General features: G+C 40.0%; 1 long non-coding RNA gene and 1 pseudogene across 1 annotated transcript; one reads left to right on the plus strand and one right to left on the minus strand.

The window, feature by feature from the left end:
* Positions 1-4,993: 4,993 nt before the first annotated feature.
* LOC115254925 (uncharacterized) lies at positions 4,994-5,739 on the plus strand. Its single transcript, XR_003892047.2, has 2 exons — positions 4,994-5,446; positions 5,506-5,739. It is a non-coding gene; the product is annotated as an uncharacterized LOC115254925 (long non-coding RNA).
* A 3,314-nt stretch (positions 5,740-9,053) lies between these two features.
* On the minus strand, positions 9,054-9,905 carry LOC115255513 (xylulose kinase-like; annotated as a pseudogene).
* Positions 9,906-12,164: the final 2,259 nt, after the last annotated feature.

Below are 12,164 nucleotides of genomic sequence, written 5' to 3' on the forward strand. Positions count from 1 at the left end.
GCGAAGCCCGCGATCGCGCATGTTCGATATCTGCTGTGCAGCAGTGGTTCATGCAGTGATGCCAACACAATGAGGCTGTCAAATGATTCTGCATTGAACTATCATCAGCCACGCTCGTTGAAAACTACTCTCAGGAGAGTAGTTTTTTACTCACTTTTGTACTTTGACAATAACTGTCAAAAGTGAGTAACTTCATTTTCATGAAGAGAGTAGTTTTCTACTCTCTCATGGGAAAATCAGTGATTTACTCACTTTTGAGTATCGGCATCAGAAAAAAACTCACTTTTAACCGTCAAAAACTTGCAAAAAAACAAGCTAAGTCCGGACCTCGGTCCGGTCATAAAATAAACATTAAAAAACTATAATTTTGTGATAGTTTCATGCGGAAAAATGTTTGGAAATTAATCTGGTAAGTTTCTTAGATTGTCATACCTGTGGAATAATAGCATAATTGTGCCGATGTTGATATTTTTCCAGGAACTCGTTCGAGATGAAAGAAGGTGTCTCCATGAGACGGAAAGGATTGACGATGACAAGGAATATCGATATTGAGGAAATTAAATTACTGCCTCGATTACTGCCAAATGGAACCTCGGATGAAAGAGCCCCGAAAGTCGCCCTGTGGGTGTCCCCGTGTCCCCCTCCAAAGAATCTGCTCTGGCCAAAACGCACTAGATGGAACCCTCAATAATCAAAGTCAGGGTGAAGTCGAAGCAGTCAACCCGACCGCGGAGAGGATTTACCTGGAAATTTTATTTAATTTTTTAATTGAAAACTGTACACTTTATATTAAATGGAGAAATAAATAAATTATCTATGTTGTTTACTTGCTTGTGTATTTGTTTTATAATAAATTAAAATATAAAATGCCATCTAAAAATAATAAAAAAGTGAGCAGTTTTTAACTCACTTTTGCTTTTATTGAAATTAAGGAAGTGAGTTAAAAACTACTCTAATTTTGGAAAATCTTACAGTTACCCAAAAGTGAGTAACTTCAATTTACTCTAAAATGAGCTGATGCACTTTGCATCGAAGTGAGTCGAAAACGACTCTCTTTAGAGTAGTTTTGAACGAGCGTGAGAGGAAGGAGGTAGGAGACTAAATGATTCAGTTCGGTATGCACCTCACAATGTGTACAATTCAGTAACAAATTTTGAAAACGACGTATACACTGAAATAAATTTTGTTGTGGAAACTACCGATTCCATAGTAAAATTACTAACCGTACCTATGATTCTCAACCGACAACAAAATCTGTTAAGGTAACTGAAATATGCTTGGAATTACAATGCATTGTAGTAAATTTAACTAAATGCATAGTTATCTCAACAACAAAACATTGTTAATTTTTCCAGGACACGCATTTTACAACACAGTATGGTTAAAAATACAATGCTCATTTGTTAAATTAAGATTATTTTTGGGTATGTTAACTGCACTGCTAGTTAAGTTGACAGTGTTTTAGTGGAATTAACTGGAAATTGTTGTTGGTTGAGAATCATAGGTACGGTTAGTAATTTTACTATGGAATCGGTAGTTTTCACAACAAAATTTATTTCAGTGTAATCAATGGTGTAGCATTGATTATACGTCGTTTTCAAAATTTGTAACTGAATTATGCTGCAGTACTGAACAATACTAAACAACAACAAAGCGGAACACGTTCGCCGCATCATTCACCGATAGCGTTTTGCATTCCCATTATATTTAAATTGGCGGTTGAACAGTCCGCCGTAACATCAACCGAGCCAATACTTTCTTAGACATTAAACATTTTCAGGGAATCTATGTGTGCAGCGAGGTGTTCAGTGTGAAATAAAAATAGTTGTGAATACGGTTCATAATGATTTTGAGAAGACCCGTTTTCCGTAGATTTCACCAGGTTCTCGCTATCTGATCTGACCGACGTTGGCAGTCGTGGAATAAGCTTATGGAATCAAGGATTGATTAGAAAAAGCATTTATTTTTTTTTCAATTAGTATCTGATCCCTCTTCCGTAATCCAGTCATGCAATTAACTCAGTGCGTTCTCCGCTCTACGGAAGCATTCTTCCAACTCAGTTGACTCCCGTTGTGGAACGATCCGAGGAACGATCCCGACGTCCTTCTCATCAAAATATTCGGCTTTCTGTTGAGAAATTGCACTTTGTTTAGTTTATTTAATTTGATTTGTGTCTATGCTTACCATACTGCTCAATCTCAAGTGAAATCTATCACGGTGGAATTAATAAAACGGCACATTAAAATTTGCTAGTATAGAGAAACTTTGGTAATGGAATCCGAAGTGGAACCCCAAGAAGCTAAAGCCATCAATTTTTTTGTTTTTGTTCACGTTTGACAGCTCACTTGACAGTTTGTTGACAGGATGAAGAGAAGTGGGCGAAAATATCCGCATATATCCACGGAACCGCCAAACTACCCAAAATTGAGTTCTTTTGACGCAATCCCATAGTTCCGCCCAATAAGCCAATTTTGAGTAAATCGATTAAACTCACACTAGGTAAATTGCCTTTACCTCCAGCAAAAGAATATACTTAAGAGTAGGTAAATTCAACCCAAGACCCCCCCTCATTCAACCCAAATTTGAGTATACCTACATTTACTCAAAATTGGCTTATTGGGCTCAAGGACCTCCATTGGGTAGACGCATCTCTGTTTGTTTTTGACAACATCGGTGGGGGGAAGAGGGAAAACAACCTAATTTTGGGTAACTAGTTTATTCGATATACTCAGCTTTGAGTAAAATCGACCCAAAAATTAGGTAGTTTGATTTCTCCGTGTCCGTTTCTAATTCGCCTTGACGGAGGCTCTCTGAGAGAATTGCGCTGTGCGTGAAAACAATTTTTTTTAACATGGGAAAGGATAGGAGCTGCATTTTCAAATGCTTCTAAAATATTTTAGGGACCTCAGATTGAAAAAAGTCTTAATGTTTTGCAATATACTTTCAATTAGCTACACTATAACTGGTTTTAGACAAAAAGTTTTTAAATAACAATGTTATGTCTATAATATAGCGCATCAAAATCTCATTCGATAACATTAAGAACGTTTTGCTTAAAAAAATTTCTATAAAGAATTATAAGCATTTGAAAATGCAGCTCCTATCCTTTCCCATGTTAAAAAAAATTGTTTTCACGCACAGCGAAATTCTCTCAGAGAGCCTCCGTCAAGGCGAATCGTTCTATCCTTTTTGAAAGCGTTCACAGTCTTCTCTATCCCTTACCAAATACACCGAAAGTAATAATTTTGGCGATATCCTCTGAGGGCTTTTCAAAAGACATGGTAAGATTTTTGGAAAAGGGCTAGAGCCATTCCCCTCGGACAGCAGTCGCCGGACAGTTGGCAATCCTGATATTTGACGGCGGTCATCCGTTAGCTGTGAGAGTGGATTGTTGTCATGCAAATAGAGCATTTCGCTGAAAATGCATGTGTATTTTGTTATTGTTGACAGATTTTTTGGTGTGTTAGTGTGAAATATAGCGATTTGCTGTATCGCGTAAGCTTTCGCTGGAAGAAAACATCATACAACTCAGCGAGGCAAAGAAAATTTTCAATGAAAAACCCAAATTAATCCACCTAGTGGTGATAACGCCTTTCTCGTCGAATATGTTCTCATGATCCTTTCGTAGACGTAAGCCGATGTGTTCGTGAATCCTGAGAATACTTTATTTTAAAAAGCAAGAATTTTATCAAAGCCATCATCGAATTGTGAATTTTTTTGATGGCACATATTCCGATGTTATGTTCAACGTGTAGTCATTGTGGAAAAATATCTGACTTCGTCAAAGTTTTTTCTGCACAATTTAGGCTGTATTCAATTATAATTATAATTATTATATTATTATACATTCAATTATAAATATAATTATCATAGGTTTACAAATTTGTATATTTATACCCTAGGAGTCTGAAATGGCATAGTCGACGGCGTCGACTAGGATTGAACCTAGACCACAGAGAACAGACTCCAGACAAGAACAAATTTCATTCAGAAAGTTGTGTAAGGATATGAGAAACACAAATTAAAAGCGTACAAGATCAAGTAAACGGTGACCAAAGCCATATCAAGAGCGATTAGTTTTCTTATTCATTTATCCACTTGTGGCGGGAATCGGTTCTGGAACACTACCTGTTGTCCGAAATATGGTCTGAAACTATTTTCTTGCTAACCGTGCTTATCATGTTATCGAAAGAGCCGCGATTTGGGTTTGGTTCGCCAAATATAAAATGGCTACTTTCAGCGGGAAACTCGGAATCGATTCCTGAATAATACCGATTCCGGAGAGATAGTTTCTAATGCGGCCTGCGCGTATTTTCATGCTAACCGTTCATTAGGCTATCGAAAAAGTCACGATTTGATATTTTGCATGTATGGGTTTGATTCACTTTTATACATGGTCACTTCCGGCAGGACACCTGGAACCGGTTCCGGTTCACTACCGGTTCAGATATGTTCTGAGAATATTTTCCTGTTAACCTTCCATCAGACCCAGGTAACCACTAAGCACTGTTCTGAGCATTATAACGGCCATTAAACAGCTTTTCAGTGCTAAATAGCTCTATATAAGCATTCCTCATGCTTATAGGCACTATAACCAGTAAGAACTAAAATAAGCCCTGTAAGTCTATATAAAGCCTACAAGCTGTAAAGAAGTTTGTCAGTGCTGTCACAGAGCTTGGAGCACATGACGTTTATATCAATCAAAATAGATTTCGACCAAAACAGACTCGAGTCGGTCATGATCAATACATTTTAAACATCCATGTCGGATGGGATTGGCGGAACGGGATTATTTTTGTTGTTGGAATGCCCGCATAGAGAAATACAGTTTGTATTACAGTACACACAGTATGTCTCCTTTATCTGTTACTGTTACTGTACCACGGACAGTTGCTTTTCTGTTGAAACTATGAAACTCGAAGCATTCGATCATAAAGAACGGTTTATGTAATCCATTTCAAGTTGTAACAGCATATCATATTGTGCAAAAATGGTCAAATCAAGAGCAAATTTTCAATACGTCCTAAGTAACATTTGAACTTTATCGAGAAACCCGAATTCAAAGTTTTGGTTTTCATTTTTAATTCCTATTTAACAATCCAACCAAAATCAATTAAATGGATACACGCAAACAATATAAAAAAATAGCATTTGTTGCATCTTTAATGAAAAACTGGATAAAATATAACAGAACATTATTTTTTTTCATTAAAACAATTTTACGACGTTTGGTGTCAGAAAACATAGTTAAGACATTTTGTTAAGTCGTTCTGGAACCTGTCGGTTACTTTCGTCAGGAGCGTTACGTCGCGTTACGCAAATTTATGTTGCTTACGTCGGTGCGGTTACGACATGCAGTCAGCTGTTATGTTACTTAAGTCAGATCGATACGACGTTTGAAAGAAAAAATGTTACTTAGGTCAAACCAATTCCTCCAAAAAAACAGGTATTTTCTTAGTTTTTGCAGAACTATTTTCATATATTAATGATTATTTTCTTTTCCAGCAAGTGTTTCCAACGCATGCAGCAAAAAAACAACCCGTAACAAGCCCCAGACAGACAGGCAAACCCCCCAAACCGATGAGTTTCAGTTTTGTTTTGCACAAGGTTTCATTCACCTGCGCCACCCCCAGAACCAGGTGAAATTGATGTCCACCGAACTCGAACAGGTGCCCTATCCGCTGCATTAGTGTGTATTCCCGAAAGACACTCGACATTTGTTCCAGTTTTGCGGACATACGTACTCTCCGAAAAGGGCAAAGATCGCAACACACCACTGCTTCTGGCAGTTATTTATGCTGTACCGAAGAGAATGAACCTATGTCCTGCTGGCAAATGGCACGCCGGTTAAAGTGAATAAAATAAAAAGATCAGCAAATCATATGTTCCGTACTAAAAAAACTCAACAAGCCAGCGAACGTATGCATCAATGAAGCCCGAAGCTGATGAAAGACGAGAGACTTCAACATAGAGCCCAAGTGGCACTTCCAACCGTGGGTTCGTTGATCTCTCGTATGCTCCACAAGTCCGGTTGCTCGATCTGGCTGAACACCACCCCTATGGACTTCTCAAACATGCGCTGGAAACGATGCAACATCGTTCATCTTCACGGGCGAAAATCATCCCAAAGATTCACTGACAGCGCTATCAGCATGATTCAAGGAAACCGAGCTGGAAATCGAGGACGAAGTGGACCAGAGATGTCATCCTCGCGGAACGAATATCGACCAAAAGACGACGGGAATAATCCAGTAAGAATGATAGTGGTACTGTTGCTAAACAATAAAATAGAAATATGTAACTAATTTGAAGCTCGTTTAGTCTGACCTGTAATTCTATGATCACAAGTAAGCACTGAGAGTCTCTTAGGTAACATCTTGTAACGGGGGATCACTGGGTCATATTTACCTTACCGGTCAGACTAAGGTCTGGATGTCCGCTGCTGTACGTGGGAGTCGTCTCCATTCGACTCGGTTCATGGCTATGCGACTCCAGCTCAGCACTCCGCGAAGGGTCCGTAAATTGTCCTCCACTTGATCAACCTACTGTTATGTTGAGTAAAAGGATCAATAAAAGCCATCTTTCAAGCCGTGAAATAACAAGACCGTTTAGGTTCATGGTCTACAAACAACTCATTGTATTTCTCCTTATCATTACATTTTCTGTCGTAAGTCCCTTTAGGAGTTCTAAGTACTCATCTGTGAGTAGCGCATTTATATCAAGCGTGGAGTCACTACACCTACCTGACTCGCTGCACACCACATCTTCTTGTACCAGTCGGATGGCTCTCGAGAACCATTTTAGTCGGGTTGCTATCCGACCGACATCTTGATGACGTGACCGTATCCTCCAGATTTTCGCGGTTTGGACGGTGGGTGGTTCTCTCAGCAGCTGATGCAGCTCGTGGTTCATTCGCCTTCTCCAAGACGTCTGCCACCGTAGATGGCACGCAACACTTTCCGTTCGAAAACTCCAAGGGCGCATTGATCCTCTGCACTAGGGTCCATGTTACGTGCACATGGAGAACTACCGGTCTAATCATTGTTTTATAGATAGTTAACTTCGTGTGACGGCGAACTTTGTTGGATCGTAGAGTTCTGCGGAGTCCAAAGTAAGCTCGATTTCCTGCCACAATGCGTCTCTGAATTTCTCTGTTGGTGAGCCCAATTACACGAATTCTTCAACCGCCTCGATTTCACCACCGTCGATAAAAAATCGAGGTGGTGGGCGCGTTGATTCCTCCCTTTACCATCATGTACTTTATCTTCGACACATTAATGACTGATCCGATTCGCCTGACTTCATTCATGTTACGTTCCTTCTTTCTTGAAGATAAACTAATGTGAAGCGAAATAAGCAGCTGAACAGACTTCGTGAAAATCGTTTCACTCGTGTTTATCCCCGCTCTCTTAATTACACCCTTGAAAGCAATGTTAAAATGCAAGTGCGAAAGTCCATCACCTTGCCCGTAACCTGCGAGATTCGAAAGGGACTCGAAAGTGTCCCTGATATTCGAACTACGCATATCACTCGATCCATCATCGCTTTGATCAATCGAATCAGTTTTCAGTCGTCTTAATCAATTGTATCGAATTTTCTTCAACAAAAAATACTGTCTTCCTTTTTTTTTCTTCATTCATAAGATAAGATACGTATAGATTAGATTGAAGCAGCTTGAAACAAAGTAATAATTTATTTTTATACCTAGAATATTGTTGTTCATTTAATCATAAACGGACCTACGTTTCGGTAAAATGTCGCTACTATCCTGCGCCAGATCGTAAAATCAGGCAGTGTGCTTCGGATGTAATCAAAGCCGATTGAAATGCTAACTTGCCGCTTTCCTTGGTACGGTCCACCTCCAGGACGTACTTGGCTCGATAGAGAGCTCCGACCAGAGCTGCTTCCGTCTTCTACTGGATGTTATACCGCCCAAGTAACCAGTAAGCCGTAAAAATTGGCATCAAGTCGGTTCTATAGTCAATAATAGAACAGGGCTAACAGAGCTAGAAGAAATTATATTCTCCAATAGAGCTGCTTCAAAGCCACATTTGGCGAATTATTCGGTTGATATACGGCCAACTCTAATCTTTCGTACCGAGTCTCTGACAAGAAATCTGTCAAAACTGGGACAAGGAAAAAAAAATCAAAATAAAGTTTTCTCCTGTCCTTTTCATGCGTCTTACGTGATTCACTTCAATTGTTTTTTTTTGCTGCTCGATCCAGATTCCAGTTAAGGATCTCGAGGGTTCCACTTCAAAACACGGTTCTCGTCATGCTTGCCATCTGCTCCACCAGTATACCATGGTATTGGCTCGCAAAATACCATATTTAAACTAAACCAAAGTTGAATCTTGAAGCTTCAAGTAGGAACAGTTGCACTCGAAAAGTCGATAACAGCAAAGAAATTAAATCAAAAACAGCCAAACGTTGGTATTGGAGGAAGAGAGAATCAAGATGGCATGCATTATTTATTGGCACAGATTCAGAAACATTAACGGAATCTCCCCGGGAATCCATGACGATACCAGAAAAATAAAAATGACCGGGAAACTACTAGCTGTTAGTTAGAAATTGGAAACTTATATCGCCTGTAATGCAGGAAACACCCACGGCACTGCAGCTCCTTCCTGTTCAGCTTCAGATCGCTGGCGGCTCGTTATACTTGAGGCAGATACACGGGCAGATATCATGCAGGAGAAAATCCTCGGTGAAACTCCTAGTCATTTAATCAATTTGATGCTGCAACCAGCTAGCAACATAATTTTCGCTGAGTTTTACTCCCATCTTTAGTTTTGTTTTGTTCAGAATCTGTTTTGATTGACATAAACGTCATGCACGACAAGCCGTCCAACAGCACTGACAGTCGTCTTATTCAACTTATAGGCACAGGGCCTGCAAGCCCTACAAGATAACGATATATACCTATATACGGCCTACTTTACTGCTCATGGTTTGCAGAGCCTATAAGCATTTGAAAACCTTGTGCAGAGTTTATTGACACTGAAAAGCTGCTAGATGGCCTTTCAAGTGTTTACAACAGTGCTTAGTGGTTACCTGGGCGGTGCATTGAATACGTTGAACACGACAAGCAGTATGGATTTATTGGCCAATGCTCCACCGATGATCAAAATCCGGGTGTTCTTCCCAAAGCTACGCAAAGACCTTTCGGTTCAACATCTGGCCCTCAACCAGCAGCGTCCGAATTTCCGCCTGTGGAGAACTGAACTTTGCCTTGGCCAACTCCGTCTCGTTTAGGTTGCACTCACGGTTGCAGGACTTATTCCACCGGAGAGATTCTTTTACAGCTTGCAGAATTTCCTGTAGAGCAATGTTTCCGAAGTTTCCCCGTTGAGTTGAGTCCAATAGCTCGCAGAAGTTCTCCAAATTTTCATTTTCTTCGGCTCGTTTCAAGATATCCCGAACCAGCGACCCATTCCGGAAGCACAACAATCCCATATATCCTTCCTCGGTCGGATGAACTAACACATGACCAATTCCGGAACCATCGGCCAAATCGATAGGGGCCACCTCGTACTGCTTCCCGGTTGTACTGTCCATCCAGATGGGGGTCCGATGCAAGGTGAACGCCGAATCACAAATCCGAGTATGCAGAAACTTGTCAGCGTCTAGATTTCGTAAGGTGTACACCACTTCGCGACCAGTACAGTGAACGGTGCTGCTCGGCAGATCCACTGGCGGTCATCACCGAACTTAGGTCACCTTCCTGCACCACCAACCGGTCCACCACCAACTCCAAAGCCTTGATCCACATCACAGGCTGGGCGTAGAATCTGCGGATAGAGAGGAAAACGTTCGTTGAAATTACGGTTTTAAATGTAGTCACAATCATGAACACTTACCCATTTTAAGCAGTTCCAGTATTTTTTTTTCTTTGTGGTGTCTAGAGTGACTGGAAGGGAGAGTGGCGTCATGTTCCAACTTTGACAGGTCTTCTGCTCGTTTGGAACGGGAATTTGTATGGAGTTGACAGATGATCGCTGTTCCAATTTTGACATTGACGCCACTCTCCCTTCCAGTCACTCTAGTGGTGTCCATAGCAGACGGCTAGGACCGGTCACGATTTATCTCGGCCAGAATTCCGGCTTTGACACCCCCGATAGTGCTTTGAACTTTTTTTTTTTTATTTGTCGTAAACACTTTTCAATCGTGTTTATATGATTTTTGTTACTTAGGTCGGTTTGACATCGCACTTACGTCAGTTGGGTGTTACGTGCGTTACATAAGTCATTGTACCGACAAAGCGACACATATGAAAAGGGCTCACTTTGTTACTTAGGTCAGTTTGATTTTTTTTAAATTCAAAAGTTTTTAACTACAATTGAATTGTGATTTTGCTACACATAACAAAGCAGTATATTAGGTATTAAAATATGCATAAAACTCATTTTTGTTTATTTTGTTACTTAGGACGTATTGAAAATTTGCTCTTGAATAGGCCTTTTCATGTGACAGATCCGTGCATGCATTTGTTTACAAAGCTTGAACAACAGCTGCTAACAAGAACGTGTCATCTTCATAGTCTATTTTACGAGCCGATTTTATGAATGAATTTTGACAGAAGGTAGCGTCCAATAACCCGTGAAAATCAATATCATCATCAACATTGTTGTCACTTCGTAAAATGGCTCATAGAAGAACTGTCAAACGCCCGAACAATCAGCTGATTTAAGACGTCAAATGAAAAGGCCCATACGGGTTCAAGTAATGACATTTCGACAATGATTTTTCATAAAGGCCTAACTGACTTGATCGAATTCTCTTCGTCGACTCTCTCTTTCGCTAATGACTTGATCAAAACAAACAAAATCATTATTCTTTTTGTTTCCATAGCAACATCTAGTTGTCTTCTTCGCATTTCAACCAAAAAATCTTTGGAAAACTCAATACACATTCTGTGATAACACAAAGAGAGGATCGATAAAGAGAACTCGGAAATGTCAGTTAGGCCCAAATGAAAAATCAGTGTCGATTTATGCTTGGTTTAAGCATTTGATGGTTATTGTACGCACCACCCAGCATCGAAAACCGGTCAGCAGCGAGCGCCCTGCTGTGACGACTACACTCAAAATAATCCAAACATCAATGCTACACTCAAAATAATCCAAACATCAATGCTACGTGAAAAATCACGTAAGCTGCCGTTTTCGTCACTCAACTCAGATTTACTGGACCCACATGGCACTCACTGATGTTTGTAGTAAGAGCTACGTGATTTTTCACGTAGCATATTTTTCCGCCTATTTTTCACGTCAATGCTACGTGGTTGTTGGGTGGAAATGAGTGCTCCACTGCCACTCAAGAATGTAAACAATAATTTCTAACCTAACATTTTAGTTAGCAAGCAGCAGCAATCATCACTTCGTCTTCTCGAGTATCTACAGGTTTTTCTATAACTATTTAATTGTTTTGTAGCTCATTGAAAAGATTATGTCGAATTTCAGGTACGGATAGCACCGACTAGAAGCACCGAGCCATGAAGACCAGCGCATGCGGTGCGGAGTTCAAGTCGATTAAAGGCCATTCCCATTCGTCCTTTCTATGTTTCCGAGTGCCGGAATTTGTGTTATTCAAAAAAATAAAATAAAAATTCATGTATTATTGAAACATATGAACACATTAAATAATACGTTTAGCATTCAGCTTTTATGTACCGTAACATCACCCTATTCCAATCACTTTCTTCGGTTCCTAATTCCGTTCACACCATACAAAACAAATGGTGTGAACCTGAGACGAGACTCGCGAAGACAGTCTTCTTTTTCTCCAGTTTGTTATTTTTTTCTTCTTCCTGTCTGTGTTGACATTATGTTTTGAGCTGGTGGTTTAAACACGTACGTGACCGCATCATCTCACATGCAGTGTGACTGAATCCCATTCACGCACAAAATCATGTTGAGGTGAAATTTTGCATCGCCAACAATCGCCAAGCAAAGTAATCATTGGAATATTTTGTTTTCAATTTATTTTTGACAGCACAGGAGAAGAAAATGCTGCTCGGAGTGAATTTTGGCTTCAGAATTTATCTCGGATAGCAATACTTTCCTCGTTTTAGGTAACGTAATCAAACGGGCTACAACTGACAGCTCAGTTGAGCTACACTTGACGTTGCTTTTTTTCCTCTTCGCGGGTCTCGTCTCAGG

Source organism: Aedes albopictus, chromosome 2 (assembly GCF_035046485.1).
Source record: "Aedes albopictus strain Foshan chromosome 2, AalbF5, whole genome shotgun sequence".
Lineage (NCBI taxonomy): Eukaryota > Metazoa > Arthropoda > Insecta > Diptera > Culicidae > Aedes > Aedes albopictus.